This window comes from Saimiri boliviensis, chromosome 7 (genome assembly GCF_048565385.1).
Source record: "Saimiri boliviensis isolate mSaiBol1 chromosome 7, mSaiBol1.pri, whole genome shotgun sequence".
Taxonomy (NCBI): Eukaryota; Metazoa; Chordata; class Mammalia; order Primates; family Cebidae; genus Saimiri; species Saimiri boliviensis.
In genome coordinates, this window is record NC_133455.1 from 119,011,346 (window position 1) to 119,031,874 (window position 20,529).

The window sequence follows — 20,529 nt, forward strand, 5'->3', positions numbered from 1 at the left end:
TTCTTCACATGTACCCCAAACCTAAAATGCAATAAAAAATAAAAAATAAAAATGAGTGCAGATCAGCAACAAGCCCAGCCTTGACAGTTTCAGCATAGGCTTCCCGTGGCTCGCGTGTGGCGAGTCCCAGAAACCTGGGAGCCCGCAGACTTCCCTTCTAGGGAGCCCGCCCGAACTCCATCCTCGGCCGGCAGCCACGCCCCGCAGTGGGAAGGAGGGACTGGGAGCGTTTCCGCGAGGCTGGCGCGCCTTGCTCTACCCAAGCCAGGCTATTTCCCCTCCGCCTGGGCCGGTCCCATCTGAAGCCGGAGTGACCCGAGGAGGACACGGTAGTGGACGGGGCGCTGGGGCCGGGCGCGCGGGGGAGGGCGGTGGAGAGGGTGGGAGGGGAATGAGGGAGGCAGCTGGGGACCACGGACCTTGCAGTTGGGGAAGGAGGAAAAGGTAAGAGGCTGGGAGCGGAACGGTTAAGATCTGCTATTCGTATTTATGTGAACAAACAGAAATCGCCAGGCGAGTTGACCTGTGTTTCTTCGGAACAAGCATGTTTGGCTTCTGTGTTTCTATGGTGAGGGACTATACCTGCCTCAGCAGATTTGGTGCAGAGAGAAAGCCCAGGAATGGGGGACCTCTGTTCATTCCTGGAGAGGGGACCGTCAGGAGAGGGGGAGAGAGAAAGAATGAGGTGACAGAAATTACTGGTCAGAGGACTGCATAGCCGTTCAGACCGTGGGCTCACTGCTTTCAACTTCGGTTCCCTCATCTGCGAAGCATAAATACGGTAATTACTTTCCAGGGTCGTTGCGATATTTAAATGAGATGTCAATAACCATGCTTAAAAACTGTACAGTGTGCTGTGCTATTCCTTGTGGACTGAATCACTGTTTTCTTTCTTTTGGGCCGGGGGCGGGGAAGGAGCCTCACTCTGTCTCCCAGGCTGGAGTGTAACGGCGTTATCTCGGCCCACTGCAACCTCTGCCTCCCAGGTTCAAGTGATTCTCCTGCCTCAGCCTCCCGAGTAACTGGGACTACAGGTGCCCGCCACCAAGCCTGGCTATTTTTTTTTTTTTTTTTTTTTTGTAGTTTTAGTAGAGATGGCTTTCATCATGTTGGCCTCTGTTTTCTTTTCAATGTCTTTTTTTTTCCTCTTTCATTTTTCTCTGTTAACCTCTCATCCCCCTTTTGTCTCCTTTCTTTCTTTCATTTCTGGGATTGTTGCTTCCTTCTGTAACGAGCCCTCTCCACACTGGAGTTTCTTACACCTATGCGACCACACTTCCTTCCTACTGAATGGGAAGCAGCTGTGTCCGTAAAGGCGCTGGTTACCGTAGTGTGCAGCACCGCTCAACTGATATAACACCTGCAAACAGAACTCTGTGCTGTCTACCTGGTTTCCCTCCCTCAGTACACCGCAATCTCCACTGACTGCTAGCTAGTGGGCAGCTAGGTCTTTCAGTGAGACATCATGAAGTATTTGCTTCAATGAAAATCATGTACTTTTTCTTTCAGTGCCTCCATTACTGTGTGAGTTTGGTAGGGCTGCTGTAACAAAGTACCACAAACTGGTTGGCTTCAACCAGCGGTCCCCAACGTTTTTGGCACCAGGCACAGGGACTGATTTTGTGGAAGACAATTTTTTCACGGATGCAGATGAGCTTGAGGGTGGGGGCGGATGATTTCAGGATGAAACTGTTCCGTCTCACATCATCAGGCATTAGATTCTCGTAAGGAGTTCCCAACCTATTTCCCTCACATGCGAAGTTCACAATAGAGTTCACGCTCCTGTGAGAATCTAATGCTTGCAGGCACGGTGGCTCACGCCTGTAATCCCAACACTTTGGGAGGACGCGGTGGGTGGATCGCCCTGAGCTTAGGAGTTTGTGACCAACCTGGGCAACTTGGCAAAACCCGTCTCTACCAAAAATACAAGAGAAAGGGAAAGGAAGAGAGAGAAAGGAAGAAAATCTAATGCCCTGGCTTATCTGATAGGAGGAGGAGCTCAGGAGGCAATGACAGAGATGGGGAGTGGCTGTAAACACAGATAAAGCTTTGCTGGCTCACCCGCTGCTCACTTCCTGCTGTGTGCCCTGGTGTGGGCACCCTGGGTGTTGGTGACCCCCGGCTTAAACAACGAAATGATTGTCTCACAGTTCAGGAGGCTAGCTGTCCAAAACTAAGCTGTTGGCAGCATCGAATCCTTCTAAGGGCCATGAGGGCAGCATCTATTCCAGGCATTTTTCTTTGGCTTGTAGATGGCTGTCTTCATGTATTATGTAGTGTTCTCCCTGTGCGTATCTGTCTCTGAATTTCCCCTTTTTTTATAAGGACACTAGTCTTATTGGATTAGGATCCATCTTAATTACCTCATACTGATTTCATTTTCTTTGAATATATATCCAATAGTGGGATGGCTGGATCATATAGTAGTTCCCTATCTCTGCATTATCATCTCCAAATGAAGTCACATTATGAGTTACTGGGTTAGAATGTCAACATATTAATTTTGGAGGGGTGTACATTTCAACCCATTAACAACTAATGTCTTTAGTTATGCACAAGTTAGTTGAGCGTTGCATCTATTTCAATTGTCTCAGGCAGAAACTATTTCCCACCTTTCCCATGCTCTTACAACCAGTCCCAGCAAACATGTGCTGTGAAGTACTGCCAGGAGTTATGTAATTCTGCAGCTCTGTTTTCTCTTAACCTGAATGTATACATTTTCTGCTGCCACTGTAACAAATTACCACAAAGGTGGTGGCTTAAAACAACATAAAATTTTGTTTTACAGTTCCGGAGGGCAAAAGTAAAAATGGATGCACAGGTCTCCAGATGGATGGTTCATTTTGGAGGCTCTAAGGGAGAATTAGTTTCCTTGCCTCCTCCAGTCTCTAGAGGCTGCTACAATCCTTGGCTCATGGCCCCTTCCTCCATCTTCAAAGCCAGCAATGGCCAGTCGGGTGTTTCTTATGTCTTCTCATGCTCACACTCACACTTTTGTCTTTCCCACATTTAAGGATTCTTGTAATTGTACTGGACTCACTGAGTAATCCAGGGTAATCTTTCTATTTTAAGGTCAGTTGATTCATTTCATCTCTAGCCTTAATTCCCCTTTGCTATTTCAACACTATTGAAAATCAACATATTCATAGGTTCTGGAGATTAGGGCATGGACATCTTTGAGAAGCCATAATTCCGCCTACCATAGCTGAGATTTCCCAACTGGGTATTCCTTATTCTTATTATATGTATATTTAAAATTTACATTTAATTTTTAAAACTTAAAAATTATGTATATTTTTCATTACATGTTGTTTTGGAAGATGTATACATTGTGGAATGGCTAAGCTAATTAACCATGTACTTCCTATATAACATTGTTAGAAACTACTCCCCATTCTCTTTTGTACTTTTAGTATTAGAGTTTAATCCTTTATGCTCAATTAGTTTCTATAGGTTATTTTTCTATAAAGCTTTTTACAGATCCAATGCTATTTTCATAGGTGAATTTAGCCACTTCTTTATTCAACAAACATATAGATTCTAATATATGCCAGACACTGCTCTTGGTGCTAGGGCTACAGCAATGAACAAAATAGCTGGTCCCTAAATTTTTATTCTCACGTTTTTTCTTCTTACTTTGCCACTTCATTTTTGTGCTCCCTACCAGCCCAGTCTCTAGTTCCCCAACACGCTTTCTGAATTTAGACATGGCTACTGTTCTGTGCCCACTTCTGGGCTGTGCTTATGAGGGACCTACAGAAGCTGACTGTGCTCTCAAGGAAATTTCAGTCTTGTTGGGAAGAAACAGATACTCACAGGCAAACTGGTTAAGTACTGAATAAGTAGGTTGGGTATTAGCATATTATGACTTGGCATAGTTTCTAACTGGAGAAAATGAAAGTAGAAGGGAATGAATATGCACAAAGGTAAAGAAGCAATTACGGTCAGGTGCAGTGGCTCATGCCTGTAATCCCAGCACTTTGGGAGGCCAAGGAGGGTGGATCACCTGAGGTCAGGAGTTCAAGACCAGCTTTGCCAACATGGTGAAACCCTGTCTCTACTAAATATACACAAAATTAAATTAGCTGGGCATGGTGGCAGATGCCTGTAATCCCAGCTACTCAGGAGGCTGAGGTGGGAGATTTGCTTGAACCCAGGTGGCAGAGGTTGCAGTCAGCTGAGATCATGCCACTGCACTCCACCCTGGATGACAAGAGTGAAACTCCATCTCAAAAAAAAACAAAAAAAAACAAAAAAAAACAAAAAAAAAACAAAAAAAACGCTAATTATACAGACATCAGTGTAGAGTGGATAGAGTCCTCTCTCAGTTCTCAGTCCAGGGAACCTGAAATCTGTTTTAAGCTCTGGGACTCTCTTTGTGAGCAAATAACAAGGCACCTACCTCAGGGGTCCTTAGTTGTTTTATTATTATTTTTATTCCTTTCAAAAATGAAGGGTAGAGGTTGACTAGAAAATTGCTGGAGATTCTTCCACGTTTGAAAAAAAAAAAAAGTCTTTCATTTTTTAACTTCTCAGAATTTTTTTGAGATTTCTAACCAGAATAATAATAAGATAGTTTAGAATTTAAGGGAGACAGTCACCTCTGGATATGAAAAAGCTAACTGGGATGAAAGGGGTTTCTATCCATTCATTGGCTTAAAACTTCATTTCCTGCAGTTGTTCTCACCTCGTCAGCCCAGGCGGCCTTCTTCCCTAGCTTTCCCTCCCGACACCTTCTGCTGAATTGGGCAGTTAGAGGTCAGCACTATCATATTGTGAGTACTATCTTCTAAGGGTGAGTCTTCAGGAAGCAGAAACATTTCCTGATGCTCACTCTTTCTTTAGTCCCCAGCAGTCTAATTCGTATCCAAGCTTCTGGGCCTTATATTCTCCTCGAAAGCCATCTCAATCAATTTTCTCATACTTCTCATTCATAAAAACCCTTCATGGCATAGTGACAACAAGGAATAGCAACAGCTAATTTGTTTTGTTTCGTTTTGTTTTTTGAGATGGAGTCTCACTCTGTTGCCCAGGCTGGAGTGCAGTGGCATGATCACAGCTCACTGCATTCTTGACCTCTCAGGCTCAAGTAATCCTCCCAACTCAACTGTTAGGTAACAGAATATGTGGAAACATGGTATTTTTAGAATATGAATCTAAATTAAAATTATTGTATGTATATAATTCTAGGCTAAGTTAGAATTCTAATAAGGACACAGTAGTAGATGCTAAAGGTATAAGGGAAAAAAACGTGTTTCAAACTATACAATGTGGTTATACACATGTCTATTAGCCCTTCCTCATACTGCTATAAAGAACTGTCCAAGACTGGGTAATTTATAAAGAAAAAAGATTTAATTGACTCATAGTTCCTCATGGCTGGGGAGGCCTCAGGAAACTTGTAACCAGGGTGGAAGGGGAAGCAGGCAGGTCTTACATGGTGGCAGGTGAGAAAAGCCTGTGAAGGAAGCAAAGAGGGAAGAAGAGCCCCTTATAAAACTATCAGATCTCATGAGAACTTACTGCCATGAGAACAGCCTGGGGGAACCACCCCCATGATCTGATCACCTCTCACTGGGTCCTTCCCTTGACACATGGAGGTTATGGGGATTACAATTTGAGATGAGATCAGGGTTGGGACACAGAGCCAAACCATATCGACATGTAATATCCACACTTGAAGTCAGGTGCCTTTCTGGAAAAAGCCTTGGAATGATTGGTTTTAGTTGTACACTCAGGCATTGAATGATTTATCCAGATATAGTGTGTTGTAGGAGATAAATGCAGGATTTGTGTTGGATAACTTTAGGAGACAGGATTATGTTACATCCATCGTATGCTACCGAATAAGAGGTGAAAGATATTTTCCAAAGATGCTAATTTGGGGTTTAGAGAAGTTGACCTCAACTACTTTTTTTTTTTTTCTGACAGTAGTCAGCTATCAGGACCAATTGTATGTCAAGTGACCCTTGGTTTGTGTCAGTAAAAAAGACTTAGAATCAACTTCTCCAAAATACCTGTTAAGTCAAATCAGGCTTAAAAACCCCAGGCAGGGGAAGCTCCTGTTGACCCTCACCTACATACTCTTTGCCATCTGTTCAGCCTGGGCTGAAGTGTAGTACCACTTCCGGCCAGTTAGAAGCTCCAACAGCACAAAAGGACTGGTTTGAGTCACAGAATTAACAGGTTTGGGTTATGGTTCAAGGAAGGAGGAGAGAGGCAGAGGGAATGCTGAAAATGGATTCTGACCTCCCTGTGATCATATGTATTCTGTAAGACTTATTCTCAGATCCTCAGATCCCACAAATCCAGCCCATTTGATGTGAAACCACATGGCTTCCTGGACTCCTATTTCTGTGGTCTTTCCTCACAGGGCTCAAGGCCCGACTCCTTTAACTTTCCTTGAAGATGATATCTTTGTGTAAGTCAGAGTGCGTTCTGGCTGAAGAAGAAAAAAGGAGTAGAGTATTAATTAGAATATTCTTAAAGCCCCATCAATGAAAACAAAAGTGGGATGTAAATACTATAGCCTTCATGTAAATGCTATAGCCAAGTAGAGATTTGGGGATGCACGTGCATCCCAAAGTCCCAGAAGAAACTGTGAAAGTGTATGTACAATGGGAATTGCAAGGGTCAGGATCTTCTTCCTCATTCTCATTTCTACAAAGCTCAACTAAAGAAAATAGATGAAATATCCAGTCAGCCTTACGAAGGGTAGGAAATTGTAGTGGGAAGAGCGCCAGATGGAGATTCAACACACACGCTTAGGTGCTAATTAACTGTTGGGAGGTATCTGAACTCTGAGCCTTAGTTCCCCCACCAGTAAATTTGGAATTAGGTTTTTGTCGTTGCTTTCAAAGGACTTTTCTTATTGTACACATAGGGCATTTTATGGCATTCTGAAGCATGTACTGCATTTTATCGTGTTTGTCAAAGAGATCACGAAATTGACAACAGGGTTGCTGTTATTACGTTCTTTGTTTCTGTAGCAGGGAGGTGTGATGTTGGTGGTACAGAAGGTATGGTGTGGTTACCTCATTTGCAGTGTGTGAAAGGCGTGGCTTTCCGACACTGAGAGTTGAACCTGCTGTGTTTGCACCCCTTCTTGAAGCCCAAGCAGCTCCCATAACCCCAAGTGACCTTGATTTCACTCTCTGTCTCCCTTTTCCTCATCCATGTTTCGTATTTAGGGACAGTGCAATAATGGATTCATGACTGGAAGTTCCTAAATCTGATTGGATCTCTGATTCATTTTCTGACTTAAGCAAGTCACCTTTTCACTTAAACTTTAGTTTCCACATGCAATATGAAGTGGGTAAAATAGCCAGGAATTATTGTGAAATGGTTTTCTATTATAAAAACAGAGATAATTTTGAAAAATATTCCAGTTTTGCAGCATTAGAAAAAAAGAAATGTAGGTAAACCAAATGTGATTTATAACCACAATTATAATCTCCCGTCCCACACCAGAATCGTTTTTCTAAGTCTGCTTTTTTGGGGCTAATATTAAAACGAATTATTTTTAATTTGCCGAGTTAACATTTACTAGAAAATAGAGGCAGGCTTACTTGAACTAAGGTCATAAAAGTGTAACCTTAGGCTATCTACAAACAGATGGACAATAAAGATTTGATAGTATCAGCAAGACATAACTAGTGACAGGTTGTGGGTTTATAGATCCTCAGATAGTGTGTGAAATAGATTGCTCACAAAAAGAAGTTCACTGAACCCTGGCATAGAGCTCTCTGTTCTATGCTAGATGTGCTAGCATCTTTACACCTGAATTTAGGGTTTAGAGGTGATATTGGGGGCTGCATCTTTGTGGGCTTTTATTTAAACCTCAATCAGACATATTTTGGGCGTCTAGGGAGCAGTGGTCTCTGTAGGAGGATGGATAAACAGAAGTATTTATGTTAGTAGGAAGCTAGGGATGTGGATTCTTTGGACACAGTCTCTTGTCCCTGCAATTCATGACAACCTGGGAAATTTAGATCATCTCAGGGCTTTCAGGGAAAACTGACCTGGGTTCTGACACCAGGGCAGCTACAGAATGCAATGCCCTATGTTCTGTCTACTTATCCGGGTATGAGAAGGATCAGTAGTGGCCTTACACCATGGTACTTCACATACAATGCATTTCCGGCTAGTCTCTGGGAGGCCTTTGTTGTCCAACCTGATTCTTTCAGAGACAGAACATTCTATGGTCTCACTAAATCACACACACAAATTCTGGTTTAACCTTTAGAGGCCATGAGACTCTAAATGTTATTATCAACAAATGTCACTTATACACCAAAAACTACACAATATCCCAAATATCCTTGACAGAAGCTAAAGAAGACCTAAATGAATGGAAAGACATACTGTTTATTTAGTGGGAAGACTTAATACTGTTAAGAGAGTGGTACTCCCCAAACTGATCTATGTATTTAACATTGTTGCCATCAAAATCCCAGCTGTTTTTTTAATTCCCAAATGGTCAAAGTGATTCTAAAATTTATATGAGAACACAGGGGACTCAGAATAGCCAAAACAGTCTTGAAAAAGACAAAGTTGGAGGAATAAACTTACTAGAAATCTGCAGTAATCAAAACTGTGTGGGCTGCATGCTATGGCACGCACCTGTAATCCCAGATACTTGGGAGGCTGAGACAGGGAGATCCCTTGAGACCAGAGTTTGAGGCTGCAATGAGTTCTGATCACACCATTGCACTCCAGCCGGGGTGACAAAGTGAGACATTATCTCCAATAGTAATAAAAATAAGGCTGAAAAAGACTATCTTTAATAATAATAATAAAGAGCAGAAAAAGAGTGTTTTTAACAGATTGTGCTGGGACAATTGAATAGTCACATGCAAATGAATGAAGTTGGACCTTTACTAATTCAAAATGAACCAAAGGCCTGAATATAAGAACTAAATCGAAAAAAATCTTAGGATAAAACATAGGTGTAAATCTTTGTTGTATTGGTTAGGCAATGGTTTCTTAGACACACATCAAAAGCACTGGCAATCAAACACAAAATTGTCAGAATTAGAAACTATTATGCTTCAAAGGACATGATCAAAAGTGAAAAGACAGCATACAGAATGGAATAAAATATTGCATATGATATATCTAATAAGGATTTAGTTTCTGAACTATATACTGGGTACTTACAACTCAACAATAAAAAGACAAATTGTCAGGCTGGGCGCGGTGGCTCACGCCTGTAATCCCAGCACTTTTGGAGGCTGAGGTGGGTGGATCACACGTTCAGGAGCTCAAGACCAGACTGGCCAACATGGTGAAACCCCATCTCTACTAAAAAAATACAAAAATTAGCTGGGTGTGGTGGTTCGTGCCCATAATCCCAGCTACTTGGGAGGCTGAGGTAAGAGAATTTCTTGAACCGGGACTCGGGAGGCAGAGGTTGCAGTGAGTCGAGATTGCACCACTGCACTCCAGCCTGGGCTACAGAGTGAAACTTCAGCTAAAAAAAAAAAAAAAAAAAAAAAGACAAATTGTCCAATCAAAAAAATTGGTAAAGGATTTGAATGTACATTTCTTTAAAGAAGATATACAAATGACCAATAAACACATGAAAAGATGTTCAGCATTATTTATCATCAGGGAAATGAAAATCAAAACCACAGTGAGATATCATTTCACACCAACTAGTTGGGCTACCATGAAAAAGCAAGAAGTGTTTGTCAAGGATGTGGAGATACTGGACTGCTTATAAATTACTGGTGGGAATATAAAGTGATGCAGTCACTTTAAAAAATAGTGGTTAGTTCCTCAAAATTTAAACATAGAGTTACCATAGCAGCAATTTCACTCCTACCTACATACAAATAAAAATGTAAGCATGTCCACACAAAAACTCATATGTGAATGTTCACAGCAGCATTTTTTATAAATGTGAAAAAGTGAAAACTATTCAAATGCCCACCCACTGATAAATGGCTAAACAAAATATCTCTGTATATCCATACAATGCAGTATTATTTAGTGTCAAAAAGGAATGAAATACTCATTCATGCTGCAATATGGATCATCCTTGAAAACATTTGCAAGTGAAAGAAGCCAGGCAGATACAAAAGTCCACATACTGTACGAGTCAATTTATATGAAATGCCCTGAATAGGCAAATCCGTAAAGACAGAATATAATTCATGATTGCCAGGGGCTGGGGAAGGGAGCAGTAAAGAATGACTGCTATTGGGTAGGAATTTCTTTCTGGGGTAATGGAAATATTCTAAAATAAGATAGCGGTGATAGTTGCACACCTTTGTGACTATAGTAAAACCACTAAATTGTACACTTTAAAAAGGTAAATTTTGTGGTCTATGAATTATATCTCAATTTTAAAAACACAAGTAATATTAAAGATAATTCTAATTTTATTTAAAAAATGCTTTTTGAGAATCTACTGGACAAACAGCATAGGACAGATTTTAAGAACATGGACTCTGAAGCCAAATGATCTGGGTTGGAACCCAACTTCACTGCTTACTAGCTGTGTGATCCAGAGCAATTAAATTAGACTCAATGTTTGAATTAAATTATTAAATTAAATTATAATTAAGTAACTAAATATTTGTGAAGTGCTGGAAGAGTACCTAACACTACCACTATATAAATGTTTGCTGTAATAACCGTCTGCAATAAACTGTACTAGGCAGTAGTGGGAATCAAAACCAGTATCAAGGAAGTTTGTGTTAAACACAAATGTCCGTTAAGGAAGAGCAGAGCAGGGTGGATTCCAAAGCAGATTACTTCACGTGATTTATCAGCTGGACTCTGCTCCATGCTGATGTGCGGAAAGAGTGGGTTTTGTGCCAGAGGAGGAAGAGGTGATATGGATAGAGAATATAACAGCTAAATTTTGCCTTCTTACTTGGGTCCTGGGAGAAGGTCCAAAAATAGGTTAAAGGGGACATGGAGTAGTAGAAAAGCATGGTTAACAGCACTTAATATATATTTGTTGTTTAATGTAAATAAAAATTAGACAAAAACTTTTCAGGATTTTTCTCTGGAAATTTGGCCGCAAACTCATAATGTTTCTCCTCCTGTTCTGATATGAAGATAACTTTTTTCTTGAGACATTTTTATTATTTCATTTCAAAAAGTAAAGGTCAGGCTGTTACTGGAAAGGGTTCCCAACCCAGACCCCAACAGAGGGTTCTTGGACTTCGCTCAAGACAGAATTTGGGGCAAGTCCGTAGAGTAAAGTGAAAGTACATTTACTAAGAAAGTAGAGGAATAAAGGAATGCTCTCCACAGGCACAGCAGCGGTGTGGGCTACTCGGCTGACCATACTTACAGTTATTTCTTGATTATACGGTAAACAAGTGGTGAATCATTCATGAGTTTTCTGGGACAAGGATGGGCAATTCCCAGAACTTAGGGTTTCTCTCCTTTTTAGACCATGTAGGGTAACTTCCTGATGTTGCCATGGCATTGGTAAAGTGTCATGACACTGGTGGGAGTGAATCTTAGCATGTTAATGCATTATAATTTGTGCATAATGAGCAATGAGGACGACCAGAGGTCACTTTTGTGGCCGTCTTGGTTTAGGTGGGTTTTGACTGGCATCTTTACTGCATTCTGTTTTATCAGCAAGGTCATTGTGACCTGTATCTTGTGTTGACCTCCTATCTCACTTTATAGCTAAGAATGGCATGCCTAACCTAACCTTCTGGGAATGCAGCCCAGTAGGTCTCAGCCTCATTTTACCCAGCCCCTATTCAAGATGGAGCTGCTCTGGTTCAAATGGCTCCGACAAGTCCAGTCTTTAAACACTAATGCAGTGCCACATTTTGGTTCCCAGGACAAGTCAAGAATCTGCAAGGGTAGCAAATATTGCTAACAATATTCACATACCTTTGCTTTAAACTGCTTTGTGTATCTTGGTAGGGGCACATCTACAATTTTTGATTTTCTTGTAGCTCTCACTCTTTCTGTCAACATGCAGTATCTACAGATTCTACTAAAAGGACTGGAAGGACTGGATTTTGAGGAAATGATATGAGGTATTAAATTTCTTACTTAAAAAGATGGAGAAAAACTCTTATCCAATTTTTCTCAGTACAAGATAGCCTTGCGCATGTCTACGTGGGAGGAGAGGGAAGGATGTGGGGAATATGATAACTCTACCATGGATTTCTGAAAGACTTGCATTCTAAAACTTCTAAGTGCTTTCATATGTTTTATCTCATGTGTACTGTCAAAAAATCTCTGGTTACATTGTGCAAGACTATGATTCGTTATTTTACTGATTAGGAATTGAAACCCAGGGAAGTGATCACACTTCCTGAAGATTACATATAAATGAGGGAGAGAGGAATGAAGGGAGGAGGGGGAGAGAAAGAGTAAGAGAGAGAGAGAGAGAGAGAGAGAACTAGAATAGTGGTTGCCAATGTAGAATCTTATCTAATAAATTAGAGTCTGGTGAATTTTCTCTGGATTCATTAAGAAAAGGAGCTAAAAAGGGTTTAAGGCAAGGTTCCAAAACTTGTCTGCATATCGGAATTTAGGAGCTTTACATAAATCTCAATACCTGGTTCCTATTCCCAGACTCTGATTCTGATTTAATTGGTTGGAGGTGCATCCCAGGCAATGGGATTTTTTTAAAAGCTACTCGAGTAGAACCACTGGTTTAAGTTTTGGCTGTTAGAGTCTGGGAAAAGAATAGTACAAAATCTGCTACATCCATTTTAATATGCATACGACTTTTTTTTTTTTCTTTTTGAGACGGAGTTTCACTCTTGTTACTGAGGCTGGAGTGCAATGGCGCGATCTCGGCTCACTGCAACCTCCACCTCCTGGGTTCAAGCAATTCTCCTGCCTCAGCCTCCTGAATAGCTGGGATTACAGGCACGCACCACCATGCCCAGCTAATTTTTGTATTTTTAGTAGAGACGGGGTTTCACCATGTTGACCAGGATGGTCTCGATCTCTTGACCTCGTGATCCACCAGCCTCGGCCTCCCAAAGTGCTGGGATTACAGGCTTGAGCCACCGCGCCCGGCGCATATGACCTTTTAAATTTGAAAAGTAGAAAGCAATTTACAAAAAAAAAGAACAATTGAAAATTTAAGATTTGGAAAAATAGATACATTGCAGAAGGATGGTAAGAAAGCTGTACTGAAGCCTTGTTAAGATTTTCCGTAAACTCAGATGGCAGGAAATAATTATATTCCTGTGGGATATACAGAAATATGAGTGGTATTAAGTTATGATATTGATGTTACATGGAATGAAGGCCACAAGGAGAGATCATTCAAAAATGTCATAATCTGAGGAATAATAATAATGAAAATAGTAAGTATTATAGGAATATTTTTATTATTAGAGCTATCATAGGAATAATTAGTAACAGCTACTGCTTATATACTAGGTGTTGTTCTAAGTACGTTATTGTGTAAACTTGATTAATTCTTGCAATGGTTCTTTATGTTAGATAACATTGCAAACCCAATTTACAGATGAGAAAATTGAGGATTAGGAGAGAATCGGTAATTTGCTCAAGAGTACACAGCTAATTATAATAGTAGGAGAGATGGGTATGCTGGATTTCAGAAATGGGCTGGGCTATGCTTCTGACACTTGTAATAAAACTGGAAAGTGAGCTGAAACCTAGGAGTCTGAATAGTAAATATGCCTTTATTATGGCAGATATAAAAGACCAGAGGGAAAGAAGTGAGTAAACCCAGCATTTCGCACACGCATGCAAGTTCAGAGCAGAAGTGCAGGACCAAGCCAGGAGGCTTTTGGGCTCCAGTGTGACCTCTTAAGATAATAAGCTAGCTGCAGTAGAATTGCAAACTTCAACTTATTTACTTAACATTTAGCAAATCTTTGGGCACTCTCATTTTATTGTTCTTGTGCTAAGAAGAAAGGAATTTTAGCTGCACTTTTGCTAATGCATTGAAGGAAAGCCACAGTCTCTTCATACTGATGTTGGTGGGGCAGTAATAACCAAAAAAGGGAACCTTGATCGGGAGCACAGAGTTGGAATCCTTGGTCTGAAAAGTAATTATGTTATACAAATGAATTTCTGCTGTAAGAGGCACGTTTAGCTACTACCACTGAAGAACAATTTTGCATTCTTATTAATTCTTACTAGAATCCTCTGATGTTAAGCAGGCAGGATTATCTCAGGTGTATAGGTTAGTAAAGCAAGACTTTAATAGATTGAGATAAATCCACCCCTAACTCTGACACTGGTTCTTTTATTCTTTCTCTTTTACTGCAGTTAGATGGAGATGATACATTAACTTTGTTCCTGGGAGTTCCAGCTTGGCTTTCTCCCAGGTCGGCAATATAATGCCTTTAGCAAGCAACAGTGAAGCTTGTTAGACTCCAGACCTTCACCTTGACTTTAGGCCAGGAGAGCCCTCTTTGAAGCCATTACTCTTGATTTAATGATTGTACTTTGTCTTTCATTCTGAACACTAGTTCTTTAGGAAGATTGTTTTCTCTCTGTCTTTTTTTGTTACCCTCAGCCAACTTTCTGTTTTGTATTTCTGCTAGCAAACTTTTCTGGCTTGTAGCCTTTCTTCCTTTGCATGTTCTTATTATAAAATAACTAAGGCTTAATTCATTCAATCTGGAAAACAGAAAATAGAGGAAACAATTATTCATAGTAACCACCATCACTGTTGCTGTAACATTCTAATATACTTCTCTTTGGGATTCCCCTACACAGGTGATTTCCCTAGTCGATTTCATTGTACTTTTGTGGTATATACATTATTAAAATGTGCCTTTTTACTTAACCCAGTAATACTAAAAATTGACATTTATGAAAAATTTTTGTGAACATAAATTTAACAAATGTATACCATTGTCCAATTGTATAAAAATAATTTGAAACATCCCTCCTCTTGATGAAAATTTAAGTTTTTCTTCTATTTTAAATTTCTTATTTCAGAAAATTTCAAATATATACAAAAGCAGCAAAAATAGTAGAATAACTTCCTATGTATCTCCCCTGAACTCTGGAATTTTGAACACATAGTTGGTCTTGTTTTATTTACATCTCCACCTATTTCTTCTCCTTCAAGTCCATGAATTATTTTAAAGCAAATCTCTATTTATGTTTTCAAAAAAATTAAATAAGTGTTACAATTTTGTGTGTGTGTTTAGAAACATCTTCCATTTTTTAAAAAACATACACATAATTGACTCTTGGGAGAGAAGTTACAGAGTCAAAATTATGAAAGCCATTCAGGCTCTCAATTTTCATAATACCAAGTTATTTTCCATAATTGTAGACATTTAGAGTCCTTGTCAGTCTTATAAGAGTGGTCTTTATAAATAAAACTCTTTAGAGCATAAACATTAGTTTTCAAATCTCTTTTTCTGCTTGGTGTGGTGGCTTGCACTTAATAATCTCTGCAATTTGGGAGGCTGAGGTGGGCGCATCACTTGAAGCCAGGAATTTCAGACCAGCCTGGGAAACATGGCAAGTTCCCATTTCTACAAAAAAAAAAAAAAAAAAAAAAATTAGACACATATGGTGGCACCCACCTGTGACCTGGGAGATTAAGGCTGCAGTGAGCCAAGATCACACCACTGCACTCTAGCCTGGACGACAGAGTGAGACCTCGGCTCAAACAACTTAAAAATAAAATAACTAAATAAATAATCGTTTTTCCTAAATGTATCAACAGAAATGCATCTTGTTTTATTTTAAAGTATTCTTAAAATTACTAGTTAGTATAAAAATCTTTCATCTTAGTTCACATGTTTCCATATTTGTTAAGCATCTTGTTTTGGTGAACTGGTTTTCTTTTGTTTTTCACATTCCTTCACTATTTATTTATTGGCATATTGGTGGTTTCCTTGTTACTATAAAAATGCCGTGTTTTTATTTGTTTATAGATTGATGTTTTCATTGTGATTTTTTTTTTGCTGTTGGAAGACAGTTTTTTGTTTAAGCTTAAAAAGTTATCATTAACCTAATACAATTTATAATGTTAATTTTTTATGTCTCTTAAAACATCTAGCTTTTTTTCCCCAACTAAAATTTATTTTGCGAATCAAAAATAATTTTTGTTATCAAACAAGTATTCCATTGCCTAAATTCCATTTGATGAATAATCTCTCTTAGTAGTTCTCGACCCCAGCTGTACATTAAGTATCTCCTGGAAAGCATTTCCTTGATTGAAGCTGATATGTGAAGTCATAATCTATGGTGTTTTACAATCAGCATAATCTCTAAGAGGTGTGGTGTATTTATCCGATTTTATGCTGCTGATAAAGATGTACCTGAGACTGGGCAATTTACAAAAGAAAGAGGTTTAATGAGCTTACAGTTCCAAGTGGCTGAAAAGACCTTACAATCATGGCAGAAGGCAAGGAGGAGCAAGTCATATCTTATGTAGATGATGGCAGGTGAAGAGAGAGAACTCTCTTGTGCTGAGAAGCTCCTCTTTATGAATCCATCAGATCTTATAAGACATATTCACCGTCACGAGCATAGGAAAGACCTGCCCCCGTTTTTCAATTACTTCACACTTGGTGCCTTCCACAACACATGGGAATTCAAGATGAGATTTGGGTGGGGACACAATCATTCCACCCGTGGTCCCTCCCAAATCTCATGTCCTCACATTGCAAAACCAATATTGCCTTCCCAACAGTTCCCCAAAATCTTAACTCATGTCAGCATTAACTCAAAAGTCCACAGTTCAATATCTCATCTGAGACAAAGCAAGTCACTTTCACCTAGGAGCCTGTAAAATCAAAAGCAAGTTAGTTACTTCTTAGATACAATGGGGGAATGGACATTGGGCAAATACAGCTATTCCACAGGGAGAAATTGTCCAAAACAAATGAGATACAGGCCCCATGCAAGTCCAAAATCCAGCAGGACAGCCAAATCTTAAAAGCTCTAAAATAATCTTCTTTGACTCCGTGTCGCACATCCAGGTCATGATGATGCAAGAGGTAGATTCTCATGGTCTTGAGCAGCTCTGCCACTGTGGCTTGGCAGGGTGCAGCCCCCCTTCTGTCTGCTTTTGTGGGCTGGTGTTGAGTGTCTGTAGCTTGCCCAGGCACATGGTGCAAGCTGTTGATGGATCTACCATTCTGGGGTTCAGAGGATGTTAGCCCTCTTCTCACAAATCCACTAGGTGGTGCCCCTGTAGGGACTCTGTGTGGAGGATCTGACCCCACATTTCCCTTCTGCACTGCCCTAGCAGAGATTCTCCATGAGGGCCCAGACCCTGCACCAAACTTTTGCCTGGGCATCCAGGTATTTCCATACATCCTCTGAAATCTAGGCAAAGGTTCCCAAACCTTGGTTCTTGACTTCTGTGCACTCAGAGGCTCAACACCACATGGAAGCTGCCAAGGCTTGGGGCTTCCACCCTCTGAAGCAACAGCCTGAGCTGTACCTTGGCCCCTTTTAGTCACAGCTGGAGCAGCTGGGACACAGGGCACCAAGTCCCTAGACTACACATAGCAGAAGGACCTTGGTCCCAGCCCATGAAACCTTTTTTTTCCTCCTAAACCTCTGGGTCTGTGATGGGAGGGGCTGCCACAAAGGTTTCTGACATGCCCTGGAGACATTTTCCCCATTGGTGATTAACATTTGGCTTCTTGTTACTTATGCTGATTTCTGCAGCTGGCTTGAATTTCTCCTCAGAAAATGAGATTTTCTTTCCTATCACATTGTCAGGCTGAAAATTTTCCAAACTTTTATACTCTGTTTCCCTTTTAAAACTGAGTGTTTTTAACAGCACCCAAGTCACCTCTTGAATGCTTTGCTGCTTAGAAATTTCTTCAGCCAGATACCCTAAATCATTTCCCTCAAGTTCAAATTTCCACAGATCTCTAGGGCAGGGACAAATGCAACCAGTCTCTTTGGTGAAATGTAACAAGAGTCACCTTTGCTCCAGTTTCCAACAAGTTCTTCATCTCCATCTGAGACCACCTCAGCCTGGATTTGATTGTCCATATCATTATCAGTATTTTTGACAAAGCCATTCAACAAGTCTCTAGGAAGTTCCAAACTTTCCTATATTTTCCTGTCTTCTGAGCCCTCCAAACTGTTCCAACTTCTGCCTGTTACCCAGTTTCAAAGTCAATTCCACCTCTTTGGTTATTTTTTTAGCAGCACCCCACTCCTACTACCAATTTACTGTATTAGTCCATTTTCATGCTGCTGGTAAAGACATACCTGAGACTGGGCAGTTTACAAAAGAGATAGGTTTACTGGACTTACAGTTCCACGTGGCTGGGGAGGCCTCCCAATCATGGTGGAAGGCAAGGAGGAGCAAGGCACATCTTACATGGATGGCAGCAGGCAAAGAGAGAGAGCTTGTGCAGGGAAACTCCCCCTTATAAAACCATCAGATTTCGTGAGACGTATTCACTATCCTAAGAACAGTATGGGAAAGACCTGGCCCTATGACTCAATTACCTCCCATTGGGTTCCCTCCCATAGCACACGAGAATTCAAGATGAGATTTGGATGGGGATATAGTCAAATGATCTGAAGCGGGAAATGAACATCAGCATTAATATTTTTTAAAAAAACTTCCTAGGAGATTCTAATGTGCTTTCTGGTTTCAGAACCACTGCTCTGCTTATATAATGCTGACTTCTTTATATTAAAGTCCTAGATATGTGCCTTTTTTCTGAATATTTATGTGTTCTATTAATCTATCTCTCTGTTTTTCAGTCTCTCTCTCTCTCTCTCTCTCTCTCTCTGTGTGTGTGTGTGTGTGTGTGTGTGTGTGTGTGTGTGTGTGTGTATGTTTAGGCTTTGTAAAACATTTATGCCCGATACAGGCCTCTCCATACCAAACTTTGCTTTGTTTTTTAGAATGAGAGATTACTGCATATTACCAGTTCCCTTTCTCTTCTTTTTGGAGCACTACGTTTATAAAGAAATCAACTCTAAATCCCTCTCTCAAATCCTCTTTTCAGTCCTCTCATTCCTATAGCTCTCAAAGATCACAGAAGAGCTCCCTAAACACATTTTCTCCACATCTTCACCAACCAGAACCACCTGCTCTCTGGCCACTATGCTACAGCTGTTCTCTCTATGATGAGTGACCTCCATGTTGTCTGTATCTACTGCTTATTGCTTTCCTGACTTCTCATCAGCTTTCAGTCCAGCTGTCATCCATGCTTCTCTCCTTTGCTTCCCAACAGCATGAACTCTTGGTTCTCCTTTTACTTCTCTAGTTGTTCCTTTGTAGGCTCCTTCTGGGCCCCAATTCCTTTTCCTGCATGAAGCCCTTACCCACTGGAAGTCCATGCATCTGCCCTAAGCCCTCTTTCCCTTTCTTTTTTTTTTCCCCCTTTTTGTTCATTTTTCCTTTCTCTCTTACTCACTTTCAAGCTTTCGATATTATCTAATGATTCCCAGATATTTATCTCTGGTCCAGACTTCCCTTATGAATCCTAAGAACTATACAACCAAGTGCTTATTTATCATATTTTACCTGAAAGTCACACTGGCATCTCAAATCAAAATGTCCAGAACAATGTCCTCACCATCTTGTGAGGGAACCCTCTTGTCATCCCTCAACAAGGGATGCATAGGTTTTTAAGTGCTTGAAGTCGGCACTTAAAATCAAAGCCTATATGTCATTCTTGCTCTGGGATCTATAGGCGGGCTAGGCACAGGTGCAGCCCAAGAAGGGAACCTGCTTCCTCTCCCTTCCAAAGATGGTGACAGCTGACTGAGGGCAAAGAGAAGGCACCACTCAGAACGTGGTGAGAACAGCTCATCCAGTGGTAACTTGTGCCGAGCCCTGTGCACAAGTTACTGACATTACCAGGAGCAACCAGAGCCCAGTCCCTGGCCTTGGGGAGCTCACATCTTTCCTTTGAGTTTTGCTCCTGATCATCAAGGCCCCAGTGGCAACCATGTGGTAAGTGGCCAGCCAAGCCCTGCCCAGGGTCCCCCAACACCCACTCTGCCTTGAGCCTCTCCTCAGGGTCTATTCCTTGTGTGGATCATGTGGCTGTAGCATGTTACAGTTCAAACATGTCTCCACTACCCTGTTAAAAAGAGCAGCCTCCTCTTCTTTGATTGCTCCTTCTTCTTTTTACCTTCTACAACCACTGTGTCCTGCTGCTTCAATCTCCTGACGGTTTCTGATCCATTCTTTTCTTTTCTTTTTACTCTCACTGCTGTAATACAAAAAATGATGATGAAATTGCTAATTTCACAGTTGATATTCTCATATATATTTATTACCACCTGCAATTTGTTATTCAATAACTGCAAAAATAGTACTAGTTTTGCTTTTCATTTTGAAATGATTAGAAATTTACAAGTAGCTGCAAAAATAGTACAGAATCCAGTTTAACAATTACCCATTTTCCCCAATGGGAACATCTAAATAACTGTAGCAAATTATTCAAATTATGAAACTGACAATGGCACAGAATAATTAACTAGACTATAGAGCTTCTTGGGATTTCAGATTTTGCATGCATACATCTTCTTGTTCCTCTCTGTGCATAATTCTTTGATATTTTATCACATTTATAGATTCATAGAATTATCATCACACTG

The 20,529-nt window shown here is 40.5% G+C and overlaps 1 protein-coding gene across 6 annotated transcripts in view; it reads left to right on the forward strand.

Moving 5' to 3' along the window:
* The first annotated feature begins 203 nt into the window (after nt 1-203).
* Nucleotides 204-20,529, forward strand: part of STYK1 (serine/threonine/tyrosine kinase 1) — a 46,591-nt gene continuing 26,265 nt past the window's right edge. For 4 of the 6 annotated variants that reach the window (XM_074403293.1, XM_074403290.1, XM_074403291.1 and 1 more), the window contains exon 1: nt 204-329. The gene's annotated coding sequence lies outside the window, so the exon portion shown is untranslated. Of the gene's footprint in view, nt 330-409 lie in introns of those variants that run through there. The other 2 variants (XM_074403287.1, XM_074403286.1) reach the window with 1 other exon arrangement.